We start from the raw sequence: 14035 nt of genomic DNA, 5'->3' as shown, positions 1-14035 counted from the left end.
GAGACAATCAAGTCATGATAAATAAAGTCCATTATATTCATTGCATGCAAAGTTGTGTTTATGTGAATATTTCTGTGGAGAGGGGGTCCGTAGCTTTCATCAGATTCTTAAAGGGCTCTGTGACTCGAAAAATGGTTAAGAATCACAGCACTTGAGGGCAACAAAACTGGTAAACAACATAACAGGCCACCTGACCTACGATGAAAATGGAATGGCGCCCCCTTCAGGCCTACTACCTCCATCCACCTACTGAAGGTCCTCCAGGACGTCCACGGCCCAGATAATAATTACTGGGCCCAAACATGGCTCTGTAACCAGACCTCCAGGGGTTAGAGGGCAAAGGTCACGGCCATTGAAACTGTGGTGGGTGTTGTTGGGGGCATACAGTAAAGCTAACTTTAGCCTTCAGCGTCTTGCAACAACTTACAAGACAAGACCACCTGACACTTGACAGCCCACCTGTGCCAGATTGACAGACACAAATGACAATAAGAAGCAGAAGGGCCAGGGCCAGGGATGAAGTGGAATTTGGGAGGGGAGACCGCCTGAAAGAGCGAGCGGGACAGCTGGAAACGGGCGGCGGCCACTCGGCTAGTCAAGTTCGCTCTGTGGATTTCATAAGGAGGCTGAAACTAAAGGGACACCTAAAGGGTTAACACAACTAAAGCATCATTTGTCACTTGACAAGTGGATTTAAGATCCCACCGCTGCCTCCCGTCCTGCGATCCCATAACAGAGGGCCTTTTGTGTCAAGCATTTCGTCTGAAAGGTGCAATATTAGAGAGCAAGCTGGACTTGATTCTGTTTCTCTGGCATCATCAGCTATCACCCTCATTGCCCGATGTGGCTGATTAGAATAATAAAAGGATAAGTCAGAGGGTACAAATAAAAGGAGTGTGGCTTCTATGCCAGTTCAGTGAGTCATGGCATCTGCTAAGAATGACCTCCCCCCCCCACCAAAGATGATGGGGCAGTCCTCAGACCTCAAAAAAGGTGCTGGTCACACCAGGGAAATGCCCATCCTCGCCAGCCCACACAGAGTAAAAACACAGACATGAAACGGGTGTGCCCACTAGGTGGCGCTTTTTGAAGTGCAACTGGATTGTGATGCAGGTTCATTCCACTAGGGGGTGCTATTTGACATCTGAATTATTCATCTGGCGTGGCTATAAACGCAAACAGGGAAGCAAGGTGGCATGACAGCAAAATGGGCATGCCACTCGGTTCACCCAAATTCATGAGTGTGTATTTACTTTATTCTCACTTAACGAGTTCAGCTGGCATCCACCTGGGAACAAGAGAGGAAAAGTTCAGTGATATGGACAGTGGCCATTAGAATTTAAATCAGGTCTGTGGACCTGTGGGGCTTTACTGCTGCCCTCTGTGCCCCTGTGCTGCCCATCTGTGTTTCAATAAATGCCTCTCTGCTTAGCTTCAGGTGGATTAGCTGTTCTTAAGTGCAGGTGCCATGGCTGCCGACTCTCACATTCGCTTTTGGCCTTAGCCCACTTTCACACATTTTCAAGGCACCAACGAAACAGAAATGAATTTGGGTGTGCCCACTAGGTGGTGCTTTTAGATGTGTAATTGGGTTTTGGTGTTGGCAGCCCACCAGGGGGTGTGGTCTGAGATCTGGAGTTGATGACACTCTTAAGATTAAACATTTGGTAGGGCTATAAACGGAAATGGGGGTTAGGGGTTTGACAGCAAATGGGCATGCCATTGTGTTCACCCAGATTCGCTGTGCTTTCATGAGTGTGCAGGTCCGAGTACTTTTTCTTATCCCTTTTCTAACCCGCTTATGTCATTCAGCTGGTGTCCACCAGGGCACTGACCACTATGCCACTCTGCTGCCCCTATTGGTGTCAATAACTTGCTTAATCCTGACGAGGGTCACAGGTGTGGGGTGCAGGAGCCTCACCCAGCTAGCACAGGGCACAAGGCAGGACAGGGGGTCAGTCCATCACAGGGCAAACACACACGGGATGATTTAGTGCCACCAAGACACTCAACCTGCATATCTTTGGACAAGGGGAGGAAACCCACGCAGATACGGGGAGAACATGCGACGTGAACCCCGGGCTCCTTACAGCGAGGCATTAGCACTACCACTGCGCCACCATGACGCCCGTCTCTCTGTCACTGTTACAATCACTAATTGTGGGTGAGAGCTCATGTGGCTTTTATTTTCGAATTACAACGTGCCCAGTATGGGCACAGGAATGGGCGCCCTGCCCTTCACATGGCACTGATGTTCCTCGTCCTACAAATCACTTTCCGCAGCACCCCCAGATTGATTGACAGCCATTGAGCAGGTGCCCCTGGTGGTGTTTTGACCTGCCCACATAATTTGTTGTGGGGTTTGGAGGGGCGCTTGGGAGGGGGTGTGAAGAGCGTGAACCTCACGGGACAAGATCAAAGACGGGCCGCGATGTGACGTGGCGGTACGAGATGCTGGACCATGACAGCAGCAGAAGAAGAAGAAGAAATGTGAGACCACAATGCCCCCCCGCCTCATTCTCCGGAGGACTCTGCTTTTTATTATTCTCTTCTTTATAAACCTTTTACGCCCGCAGATCATCTGCTTCCCATTTCCTGTTGCATGTCAATGCTTTCTGGGATCAGCTGTTTCAGATTGACTAAAGGCAGCGGGCCCACAGACATCTGCAGGGGAAAACTAAAAAAGAAAGGGGAGCCCCTCTTGTTCACCAGCACGCCAGAGTCTGACCTTGGCCTGGCATTTTGGTGGCAGGCGCTATATGAGCTACAGATTGACTGAGTGAGGATGATGGGATACGAGCTGGGCACTCACTGGGTGTACATCAGACAGACCGCCTGACCTCAACGCTGTTTCATGACTCTCACTCACATACACACTCTCACTCACACACACACTCACACACTCACACACAGGGGCACAGCACACGGACTCCCACCTTCACAGCCCCGTTCCTCTAATTCAGGCCTACTCCAAGTTGTGCAAAGCACCATCTGGCGGCATCGGGCGCAAGGCAGGAACTTTGCTGTGGCAACGAGGATCCTATAAACGCCACACGCACACGTTCAATAGCGCTGCTATACAGAACAGGGGAATTGCTGGGAGCAGTCAGGGACATTTTATTTACTAAACGGACACAACCAGCAAAACGCCTGCCAGTCACAAGCAGCCACCAGCTGTACCCCCTGTGCTTCAGAGCCTCCGAGTCCGGGCGAGACCCCAACCAGGAAAGCCTGGCTGGAAGAGGTGTTGATTGGGCCAGCAGGGGGCGCCTACCCTGTGTGTGTGTGTGGACCCCAGTGCCCCAGTGCAGTGACGAGGACACTGTGCTGAACAAGTGGTGCCATCCAGACACAAAACCGAGGTCCGGACTCTGTTTGAAATGAGTAGGGTATACCCCAAATCCTGATCACTGTGGCCCCTTAGATCACCCCCTTGTCCACCTCATATCACATCATCCAGGTGGACGCTGATGGTGGCACAGGCGGCTCCCCACTGCTTATGTAAAGCACTCTCAGGAGCTAGAAAGGCGCTATATAACAAAATGAACTGACTTGGACTCTTTCTCACATTCGTTTTTTCTTTAATCCGCCTTCACAATCTTTCAAACCCACTTCCTCCAGTTTTGCTCAAAGACCATCCTGACGAGGTTGGGCATAAGGCAGGAAGCAACATGCAGGTAAGTATTCAGTGGACAGTGAGGAGGCTAGGCAGTGTGGCAGGTCCTCACAGGGTCCACACACCCAGCAGCATCTGGGTTATCAGCTACAGTTGTGCTCTGTTACACACCAAGTCTGAATGTTTAATAGGAAAGGCGCCATATAGAACGCAGAAATTGCTTGGCGCAGTCACTCTGGGACATTTCATTGGTTGTTCTTATGTTGTCAGTTAAAATGTGAAATTAAACATACAGTACAAATACAATATGAGATAAAACGCTTAGAGACATCAAGCGTATGCACGTATGTCAATATCTATATGGAGAATTTCCTAAACTGAGGACTTTTCTAGCATAAAGCCACCCGCATTGGCATACACGCCGCGCACACATGAACCCTTTCAGGCGAGTGCCCCTTGTTAGAATGGCACCCCTTCAAAGTTGACTCCCAAAGCTGGCGCCCCATGATGCCAACTTGAATAAGTGAGTTAGAAAGAGGACGGGTGGACTTTTGTCACATAATCTTCCTGTTTGTGTTGGCACCCAAAATGAGTGGCACCCCATTACCAGCTCACCATGTGTCAGACGGCTTGATGAGCAGACTCGTGCACTCGGCCCCCCACACCCCGGGCTCAGACATCAACCTGCGCCAGCTGTCAGGACGTTCACAGCTCCCACTGGCACCTTTTTCAACTTCTTATTGATGATCTCGACACCTCTCTGTGCTCCCGTTTTCGCCGCCATATGTGTCCTCAGCTGTCTGCCCTAACTGTGCCAGGATCAAAAGCCCCAAAGCGGTGTGGCAGCAACTTTGCTGCTGCCTGGACAGACCTCAGCCTCAGTCAACGTGAGCAGCGAATGAAATGTGGCCTGCTTGCTAGGGTGAAAGGTCAACAGCCAGCCTCTGTTCCTCAGCCCATAATAGTAACGTCTCGCTCCAGTGGCACCGGGTATGGCTCCGTCTGCAGCCGAGTAGCCCGAGTCATCACAGCAAGCACCAAAGAGAACTACAAAAAAAGCAAACCATAAGTGGCTCTCTCAAGACTGCAGAAGTAAACACCAATGCCCCCCAAACGACAGCGAGACCAGCAATCGGCCCCACAGGGACAAGGCAAGACACAAATAGCCAATCCAGCACGGTGTCTCCCTCCAAACTCATTAAAGGCAAGTGAAACCCAACAGGCGGCCTGTGCCACCGCAGACGGACAAAGTGGATGAGGGCTGGAGAGATGGACCCCTCTCCATGACAAGCTTGGCGCAGCACGCAGAGGCGAAAGGCATGCAGCTCGACTTACCTCAGCGACAGGGGAAGGAAGGAAACCCAAATCAGTGAGTGCAAGTGTCTCCTCGAGCCGAAAGGAAAGACGCAAACAACTGGCAGCGGACAAGCAGATGCCACCGCTCTGCTCAGCAGACTTCAGCTCTTTGAAGAGCAGGGGAGGAAAAAAAAAAAACACAACAACCGCGATCCAGTGGTGAGGAGAAATAAAAAAATAGAGAGACCGCGAGAGAGAGAGAGAGAGAGAGAGAGAGAGGAGAGAGAGAGAGAGAGAGAGAGAGCGAGGAGTGAGAGAGAGCGAGGAGTGAGAGAGAGAGAGAGAGAGCGAGCGAGATGTCCAGCCCAGGCCCTATGGGGTACTCAGAGAGAGCTGGAGACACACGCTGCAGACCTGGCACAACCCATCTACCATTCTCGCCCCGGGAGGACAGCAGGTTAGGTCACTGCAGGGAAAGGACAGCCGCCTGCCCCTTAGCCCATTGGAGTGAGTCATCAGTTGGGAGCCAATCCTCGGCCAGCAGCCAGGCGGAGAGGCAAACTGCAGCAGCAGCTGCCGGCATGAGTGGAGGAACTGGAGTCAACCGGATGGGCACACGAGCCAGTCGTCTGCCCGGCAAATGTGCTTTGACTCAGCTGGCAGAGTTACACCAGCCCAACCCAATACTATTAAACAAACTGGGCACTCTGAACAGCACATGGGCAGCATGGTTCACCTGGTCTTCACAGATCTGACTGGTTGGGCCGATGAGCACCCAGCACCTAAAACAGTCATTCTGTTGGTCTCTCTCTCTCTCTTTCACACACTGGGGGTCCTGAAGCAGGCTGGTCAGCAATCACGCTGAACTGGCCCGATTATCAACTCAGGCTACACTTACAGCATCCTGACATACTACGGAGAGCCACATCAATACAACACAATACACAGAACAGAACAGAAGTCATCCTCAATACAGTATAATAGTAAAATATAAATATTACAAGTACAGAGCAGAATTTAACAGTCGATGACATCACATGATATAATTTGGATTGTCCATCAATCTGGTCATCAATCATCTCCTTAAGCCACTTTCCGATATGACCAGTCCCTACTGAGTGATGGGCCTTCACTGTTGGCATTGATCTATTTTGTTTCAAGAGTGGTAGGACAGAACCCTGAGAGAGCACCAGAGAGCACCGACACCATCCTGCTCAGAATACCTGACAACACAGCACAACTACTCAAAGACAGGGTCAATGGAGAAAGGCACTGGTCACCCGAGGGCCTGTCCCCTGGCTCGTGGACATTACGATGGCAGCACCTTCACTGGCCTTTGCAAACAAAACCGCAGAGTGACAGAAATGAGTAACAGACTACAGAAGCAAGACTTTAAACAACCAACAATACCACAATTCTAACACGTGGTCAGTGACACCCAAAGACCTGCCCCTACTGGTGGGCATGAGTATAGCAGCTCTGTCAAGAGCCTTACTAAGCACTAACACACAATCTTAAACATGACGACACTAGGACTCTACATATCACATCCTAGACTATCAACACAACAAGAATATTCAAATAGGCCACCAGAATAAAAGACGACTCGTCACACAAGGACCTGCCCTCTGCTGGTGGAAATTAACATAGCAGCACCTCCAGTGGCACTTGGCAAACAAAGCTACAGAATGATAAGAATGAGTAAAGACACCACGGCCAAGAACTCAAAGTGCTGACAATACTACAGGACTACTCAAACAGAAGCTCAGAGCAGAACGCGACTTGTCACAATAGCAAAACAGCAGCAACACAAATGCACAATCACAAACTTGACTTGCAGGTTATCAAGAATGACGATTACCAACAGGACTATAGAAGATTCAAATCTGCAAGCAGAGTGAAGGGTGACCTGCCCCCTGCTGGTGGACGTTATGACAGCAGCAATGTTTCCTTACTAACCCAAAATGCTCAATGATAAAAATGATATTGGGACTACATTTGAGATTAAAGACCACCATCATGACTAAGAATTCTTAAATATGCAAGCGGAATAAAAGAAGGCTTTTCACACTGAGACCTGCCCCCTACTGGTGGAAATTGAGATTGCAGCAATGTCACGGGCTTTAATAAACACAAATTCCCAATCACAAACATGACACTGCTGAGATCCAAGACCACCAACATACCTCTAAGGTACACTGAAATATTTACACAGAGTGAAAGGTGACCTGCCCCCTACTGGTGGATATCATGATAGCAGCAATGTGAGGCGGGCTTACTAATAATAATAATAATAATTCTTTGCATTTATATAGCGCTTTTCACACTACTCAAAGCGTTCAAGAATTGCAGGTTAAGGGCCGCCTTGCTCAAGGGCCCAACAGAGCAGAGTCCCGTTTGCATTTACGGGATTCGAACCGGCAACCTTCCGATTGCCAGTGCAGATCCCTAGCCTCAGAGCCACCAAGCACATCTGCACAACGACACAAATAATAATGGGGTTACACAATTGAGACCCACATAAGGTTATTTAAATATGCAGTTCGTCATACTCAGACCTGCCCCCTACAGGTGGACATTATGACAGCAGCCTTGTCAGGGGTACACCTACCAAAAATAATAAAAATGTCAATGGGTCAAGGCAATGGAGAACCAAGACTACCATAATAACAATCACAAAGACTCATATCTGCAGGCAGAAGTAAAGGCGGCTCGTCCCACTCAGACCTGCCCCCTACTGGAGGAAGTTCAGATAGCAGTGTCGGGTGACAGAACACCTCCCTATGCAATGCAGTAGGTCAGCAAGCACAAGTCTCCATTGGGGCCCCCCCACTTTGGAAGCCAATGTCAAACGCACCTGCAGCCATGCCACTTCAATGCCAACTGCTTGTGAGTCACTCTGTCACTCCAGAAGGGAAGGCTTCACGGCTCAGCCTGCTGCCAGCACAGTCAGCATCACAGGGCACGTCCTGTTCACACGGACAAACGGAGCGGCCGCTCTGCCAGAGCTAGTGGGGGGTGTGTGGTGGGGGGGGTAGTTGTTTAATTAGTCCCCGACGGGTCAAGTCATTTCTCGTTGGTAAATCTGAATGTACTCAGTGACAGATAATCTGCACAATTAAAAGCTGTCGAGACGCTAATGATGATATCGAGGGGCCGCACACAGTCTCATCTTTTCTACTGCCCAATTAAAGAGGGAAACGGGAGAAACAAGAGAGGCTCTCATCTGTCATGTCCCACGTTCAAACTGACACACTAACGAGAAAATGGCCAAATCTAAGCCTCGTCTAGACAGTCATTTAAGCAAAAGTAAGAGGGGTGCAGCACAGAGACACAGACAGCATGGTAGGGAATGAGCCATAATCTCCAAATGATCCCCATTTCAGCGGGTCTTAGCGCAGCTCACTTTCTCAGAGGATGGCCTAGCAAGTCACGGCGTGAATGTCACACTGCTGGGCTGCTTTCCTGAAAATGGAGAGAGACTGAGACAGCGCATGACATTCCTCACCATCACCTTCACCGCTTTATACCGTTTATATTACAGCGCCTTTCTTATCTATCTTTTGATAGAAAGACCAAATGAAGCAGATTTATTGTATAGCAGCTTTCCTATTTATCTAATACCGTTTATAGAATACTGTTCTAAGTTATCTGTCTCATTATTTACATAGAACCTATCCAGTATATAGTGCTTTTCAAATATCCATCCACCATCCATCCATCACAGAGTGCATCGCCCAGCTATTTATATAGCACCTTTCACATCTATCTGCCTCTCCGTTTATACACAGCAGCACCTTACCTATCTATTTTACAGTGCCTTTCTATCATAGACATCCTTCCCTACCTTTTTTATATTCTAATTTCCCCCTGGGGACAAATAAACTACTCTTTCTCTCAATATTATAACTTTCCTTTCATGTGTTATACAGCACACTTCATGTCTCGTCTATCATAAGCACAGTATATAGTGCCTTTCCCATTTGTCTATCAATCACGGACTGCCTTGCCTGGCTATTTATAGAGCACCTTTCTTATTACCTACCACTGTACCATTTATCTTTCACAAGCACAGTAAATAGTGCCTTTCACCTCCATCTACCTATTAGGCTATTTAATACACAGGATATAGTGCCTTTCCCATCTATCTCATATTAGACAATGCCCTTCCCACCTATCTGTCGGTCACATATTATATAGTGCCTTTCCCATCTGTCTATTTATTGCTAACATATTTATAGAGCACCCTATCACCCCTCCATTATATCCTCTTTCACCACTACAGTATATAGCGCCACTCCCATCCGTCTGTCTATCCAGGTATCTGATAAATAGTAAAGGCAATAGATACTGTGTATCATTCAATCACGTATTATATAGCACCTCTCCCTTCTATCTATCTCTCTCAAAGTATGTAGTGCCATTCTTGCTGATTTATCATAGATGCCCTGTCTATTTATAGAGCACCCTATCACCCCTCTATTATATCCTCTTTCACCACTACAGTTTATAGTGCCATTCCCACCTATCTGTCGGTCACATATTATATAGTGCCTTTCCCATCTGTCTATTTATTTATCACAGATTCCTTGCCTATCTATTTATATAGCACCTTTCATTTCAACGGCCTTTCCCATCCATCCACCTATCCAGATATCTCATACACAGTGTCTAATGCCTTTACCATTTATCGTGCTATGACATCGTATATAGCGCCTTTCCCACTCTGCTGAGCCTGTCACAGACTGCCTTGCCTCTCTATTTATAGCCCCCTTCTAATCTCACAGTACCCTTCACATATCTCTTGATGTTTATATACACACATACACATATATAGTGCCTTTCTCTGTCTGAGGCCTCTTTCAGCAGGGTGCACTGATGCATAAAGAGCCCCCCCCCCATACACACACGTTCAAGCTGCTGGTTTCACAAAGCACTAATTTCATCTCTTGCTCTGGAGGTGGGCATTCAAGTAGCAGCCCGATGCCAGACGTCTGTGCTCTTTATTGTGCAGAATGATGAAATGTAACACTCTCGTTTGAGCAGACGTGCTAAATCACTCTATTTTTTATTTCTCTTATTTTTGATGCGTGTGCTGGCTCATTATTACATAATTTGGCGTGCCTTCCAAATCACTGAAATCATCTTGTTATGAAGAAGTAATTATAAAAAAAGCCCCCTTTAATCCAATTTGGCACTGCTGCCTCTGGTCTCCCTTCTGGTCTCTTTTCACAAAATAAAAATAATTAAAGGGAACACAGGCACCTTCTGGCGGTGGCGTGTCTTTGGAACGGTCTGAAAATCAATGCTTTGCACTTAGGAACTCGGAAGTCACTGTCACGGCCTACTCTCCCCATCCCACCGCCTCCCTTTGTCATAATCTTGCTGGTGAGGACCATCACAGCAAACAGAGACCACCATGGCACGATGTCAGGCTGTCACCCGTGAAAAGACACGGGGACACTCAATTTTAAAGTTGCGCTCCTAATGTCAACTTCACAACACAAACCTGTTACCTTGAGAAAATGAAAGGGAATCTCCCATCAGCTTACAGAATAAAAGCTCCACCACCCGTGCCCCTCGACCCCGGACATGACTGCAGCCTGCGAAAATAACTGGATGTCCTGCTTTATCATGCAGGCTTCATAATCAGAACATTCTATATCTTTGGACAGTTCCTCATCCTTAGCGCCCTTTACACTGCCTTGTGATGTAACCCAATTCCAATTTTCTTGCATGGGAAGACACGGATCTGATTTGGAGTAAACATCACTGGTGAAAGACACTTGGAAGCCCAAGTGTTGCAAAAGACATCTAAAGGCCTCTCAGACCGAGAAACTGGATCCTGTGGTCTGCTACTGTCTGGCCTCAGTTTTAAGTGTCATGTCACATCACCACTCATCACCTATGCAGTGCCACTCCAGCGGTGGCAGAATCAGGGACTGGAAGACCAGTCAGGGTCAAGGCAAAGCTGAACAGAGCAAAGTACTGAGACATCCTGCTAAGGTGGCTGTGGCCTGAAGATTCACCTCACGCCAAGAGAAAGTAAAGACACCACAGGAGCAGCAGCTTACAGGGACCTCTGAGAATGTCCTGGGGGTGCCCAGTCTTGAACACAATCACACAATTCTGCCCAATTTGGCCTGGTCCCAAAATCAAGAAACAGGATGTCAGTTTTTCACAATCCAAGAAGCTTCCCATCCAATTTAAAGGACCTCGAGGGGATCAAACCCAGATTTATCAAGCTCGTCACGTCAGACCCAAAAAGACTTCTGGCTGGAATGGCTGCTAAAGGGGCTTTAGTGAGGTATTGAGTAAAAGTTCTGGATATTTGTGTCAATGGGATATTGCAGTTTTTTCATTTTTAATAAATTTGCAAAAAATTCCTTAAATCCCATTTTTGCTTTTGTAAATTAGGGGTATTAAGTGCTGCTTGATGAGAGACAAAAGGATTTTAGTAGACGGCTGCAACATAACAAAACATAGAAAGAGTGAGGGGGTCTGAGTACTTTCTGAAGGTGCTGTATCTATCTATCTATCTGTATTTAATATTGCCTTACATATTGTGGTAGACGGCTGGTGCCAATGCCCTGCTGGGACACCTCCACGCTAGGAGGACCTGGGGAGCAAGCGTGGCCAAAGCGTTACCTAGGCCTCCTACAGGGCTCCTTGGGAATTGGATTTTGGGATCCAGGGGTGCCACCAGGGGCGGTTCTTCTGCAAGCACCTGGAGAACTTCCGAGGGCATTATAGAAGGAACCAGCAGATACTACTTGGGGAGCCAGAGTTGGGAGGAGGGAGATGAAGCTTGCAGAGGAGAATGAAAAGTGAGAATGAAAAGAATAGAGAAAAAGAATATTGTGCTGTGAATGTGCTGGACTGCGTTTGACATGTGGGGAAGGCGTCTCCCCTAAGGAAAAGAAAAATAAAACCCGTGTGCTTTTACAAATGTGCCTCCTGTCAGGTTGGGTGGTACCTATGTCCCCCTGGTGGTGTCACAATATATACCTAGGCATCCATTACTCTGAAAAAGCGTCTTCCTGCAGTAGAAATCCACAAAGTCAACCCAGTGCCAGAGGAACAGCCCAAAAATCAACGTTCAGGGAATGCAGGCCTCCTGACATTTGTTCAGTCTGAAGATCTGAACAAAAGCCAACTTTGACAAATCTGGGGGTTGAATAACAGGGCCTGGTCAGAGGGGGGCGCTGTTGGAGTTTAGCTAACGAGTTTTTATCAGCCCTGATCTTACAGGGGCTCCGCATGCGCATATCCACCGTCTGCATCAGTGAATCAATTGTCATACAAGTGTTCTTAGTCTGACTGGTAGGTGGCGCTATATAAAGCATTTCAAAGTAAACCTGGTGTGCCCACCCTGTACCTTTCATCTCTCCTTTTCACTCCATCTGCAGCTCTGGCCCCTCCTGTTCCAACCAGCCGCTGTCTCTCCTATCACTCCAAGACCCTCTGGTTGTCATCCAAAGGTCACTTCATAAATCAGGGGCTGCTTTCCAATTGGTGTCTCCCTGTGATTCCATATAGGGCCTTTCATTAATGACTTTACAGATACAATGCAGTGTGATTTACTCCCATTTAAACAGGGTGGCCCATATTTATGTGCATGATTAAAAAAGGCGTTCTTGTCAGGAAAGTACCAATGTTATTATCAAGTAACATAATGGAACAAGAACATTAAGAACCTCAGATGTTTTTCACTCCTGGTCCTGCCCTCCAGATCAATACACGGCTGAAGATGAAGGGCACCGTTGTCATAGCCTGTGAAACGTCACATACATAAATATGGGCCACCCTGTAGATCCGTACTGCGGTCTCTTTAAGGGTCACACACACACACACACAGAGTGTCACTGTTGATGACTGAACGTGTCACACTGAGATTCCGTACAGTGCCCCCTATTAATGACTCCACAGATACAGAAGAGCACAACTGTTGCCACATGTCTGGGTGCTATGGCTCTTTCGGGGTGTCAACTGAACCAGTCACTGTGTGTCTTTCAGTTTCATTCTAGAAGTCCACGATGGGATTTCTGAAGTGCCAATGACAACCTTGACATGACTGTCAATCCAAGATAAAAAAAAAAAAAAAAATATAGAAAATGCTAAAGCCACTGGCCCACCTCTTAAGGGCTGGTGTGGTGCAGTGCCAGGCTTGGCAGGCTGCTTTCCCAACAGAAGGTGCGGACGCATTCATGTGGAAGGGATGCACTGGGCCCAGCGGGCATCACTGGCAGCGCTCATTCAGAAGTGTGCTGGCACATCTGCACATCTTTTGTCCTTAGAAAAGAAATGAAGTCAGGAGAAGACCTGAGCACAGACTGGAGAGTCCTGTGGTGTGATGGCTGCTGTTGTCCCCTTCCTGGCCAGACTGACAGATGGCTTTGCTGCCCTTGATGTGTGTGAAGCGACTCCTCGGGAATGCAGATGTTAATGTATCAGTTATGATCTCGGCTGTCCTGAGCACACGGAGGGATTCGAGAATTATTATGAGAGACAAGGGAACCAGGAGATGGTAAGTGGATGAGACCCTCAATGCAGGCAGACAAGAAACGGTCAAAACTGGGAAAGTGAAATAAAACTGAGTGCCAAGTTAAAGGGGAGAACCAACAAGACCAAAAACCAAAAACTAAAAATGAACAAACCCCAGCGCTTGTTTTATAAGCTAAGCTATCGAGAATGGATGCTTTTCTCCGTCCACGAGGGGTACCTCTGTGTGTAGACACCGCCATATTTACATGTAAGCAGTCGTGATGTCACCACCGAGATGCAAGACACCGTTGCCTGAAGCAAACTCCACCAGGCTGCGCTTGTATGGAAGGTCATTTGTGCCAAAAACACACGTAATCCCACTTTAGCTCTGTACTTCGTGTCATCTGTACTCGTATCATAACACAGAGTCACTCACAGTGCACAGTGACAAAGAGGTTTTGTTGTGTTGTACGTTGAAATGTGATGCATCTGAATGGGGTGCATTTTATTTTGGCATGGCTTTATCGTGTCATAATTAAAAAATATATCAGTTATCATTCATTGCGGCGCACGATTTTGACATCAGTTCAAAAGCGCACTGCATTTTAATTCATGTTGCATCACAACTAAATGCAAAGC

The 14035-nt window shown here is 47.7% G+C and overlaps 1 protein-coding gene across 3 annotated transcripts in view; it reads right to left on the bottom strand.

Annotated features, from left to right (window-relative positions):
• The window catches only part of prickle2b (prickle homolog 2b), a 156740-nt gene that overhangs the window by 68659 nt on the left and 74046 nt on the right, over window positions 1–14035 (bottom strand). Inside the window, exon 1 of one of the 3 annotated variants that reach the window (XM_039773034.1) lies at window positions 4952–5128. The exons of the other annotated variants lie outside the window; for them this stretch is intronic. The gene's annotated coding sequence lies outside the window, so the exon portion shown is untranslated. Of the gene's footprint in view, window positions 1–4951; window positions 5129–14035 lie in introns of those variants that run through there. 3 annotated transcript variants of the gene reach the window in all.

This window comes from Polypterus senegalus, chromosome 12 (assembly GCF_016835505.1).
Source record: "Polypterus senegalus isolate Bchr_013 chromosome 12, ASM1683550v1, whole genome shotgun sequence".
NCBI classification, from domain to species: Eukaryota; Metazoa; Chordata; class Cladistia; order Polypteriformes; family Polypteridae; genus Polypterus; species Polypterus senegalus.
Note: the sequence above shows the minus strand (reverse complement) of the source record. Positions and strands in the feature narration are given on the sequence as shown.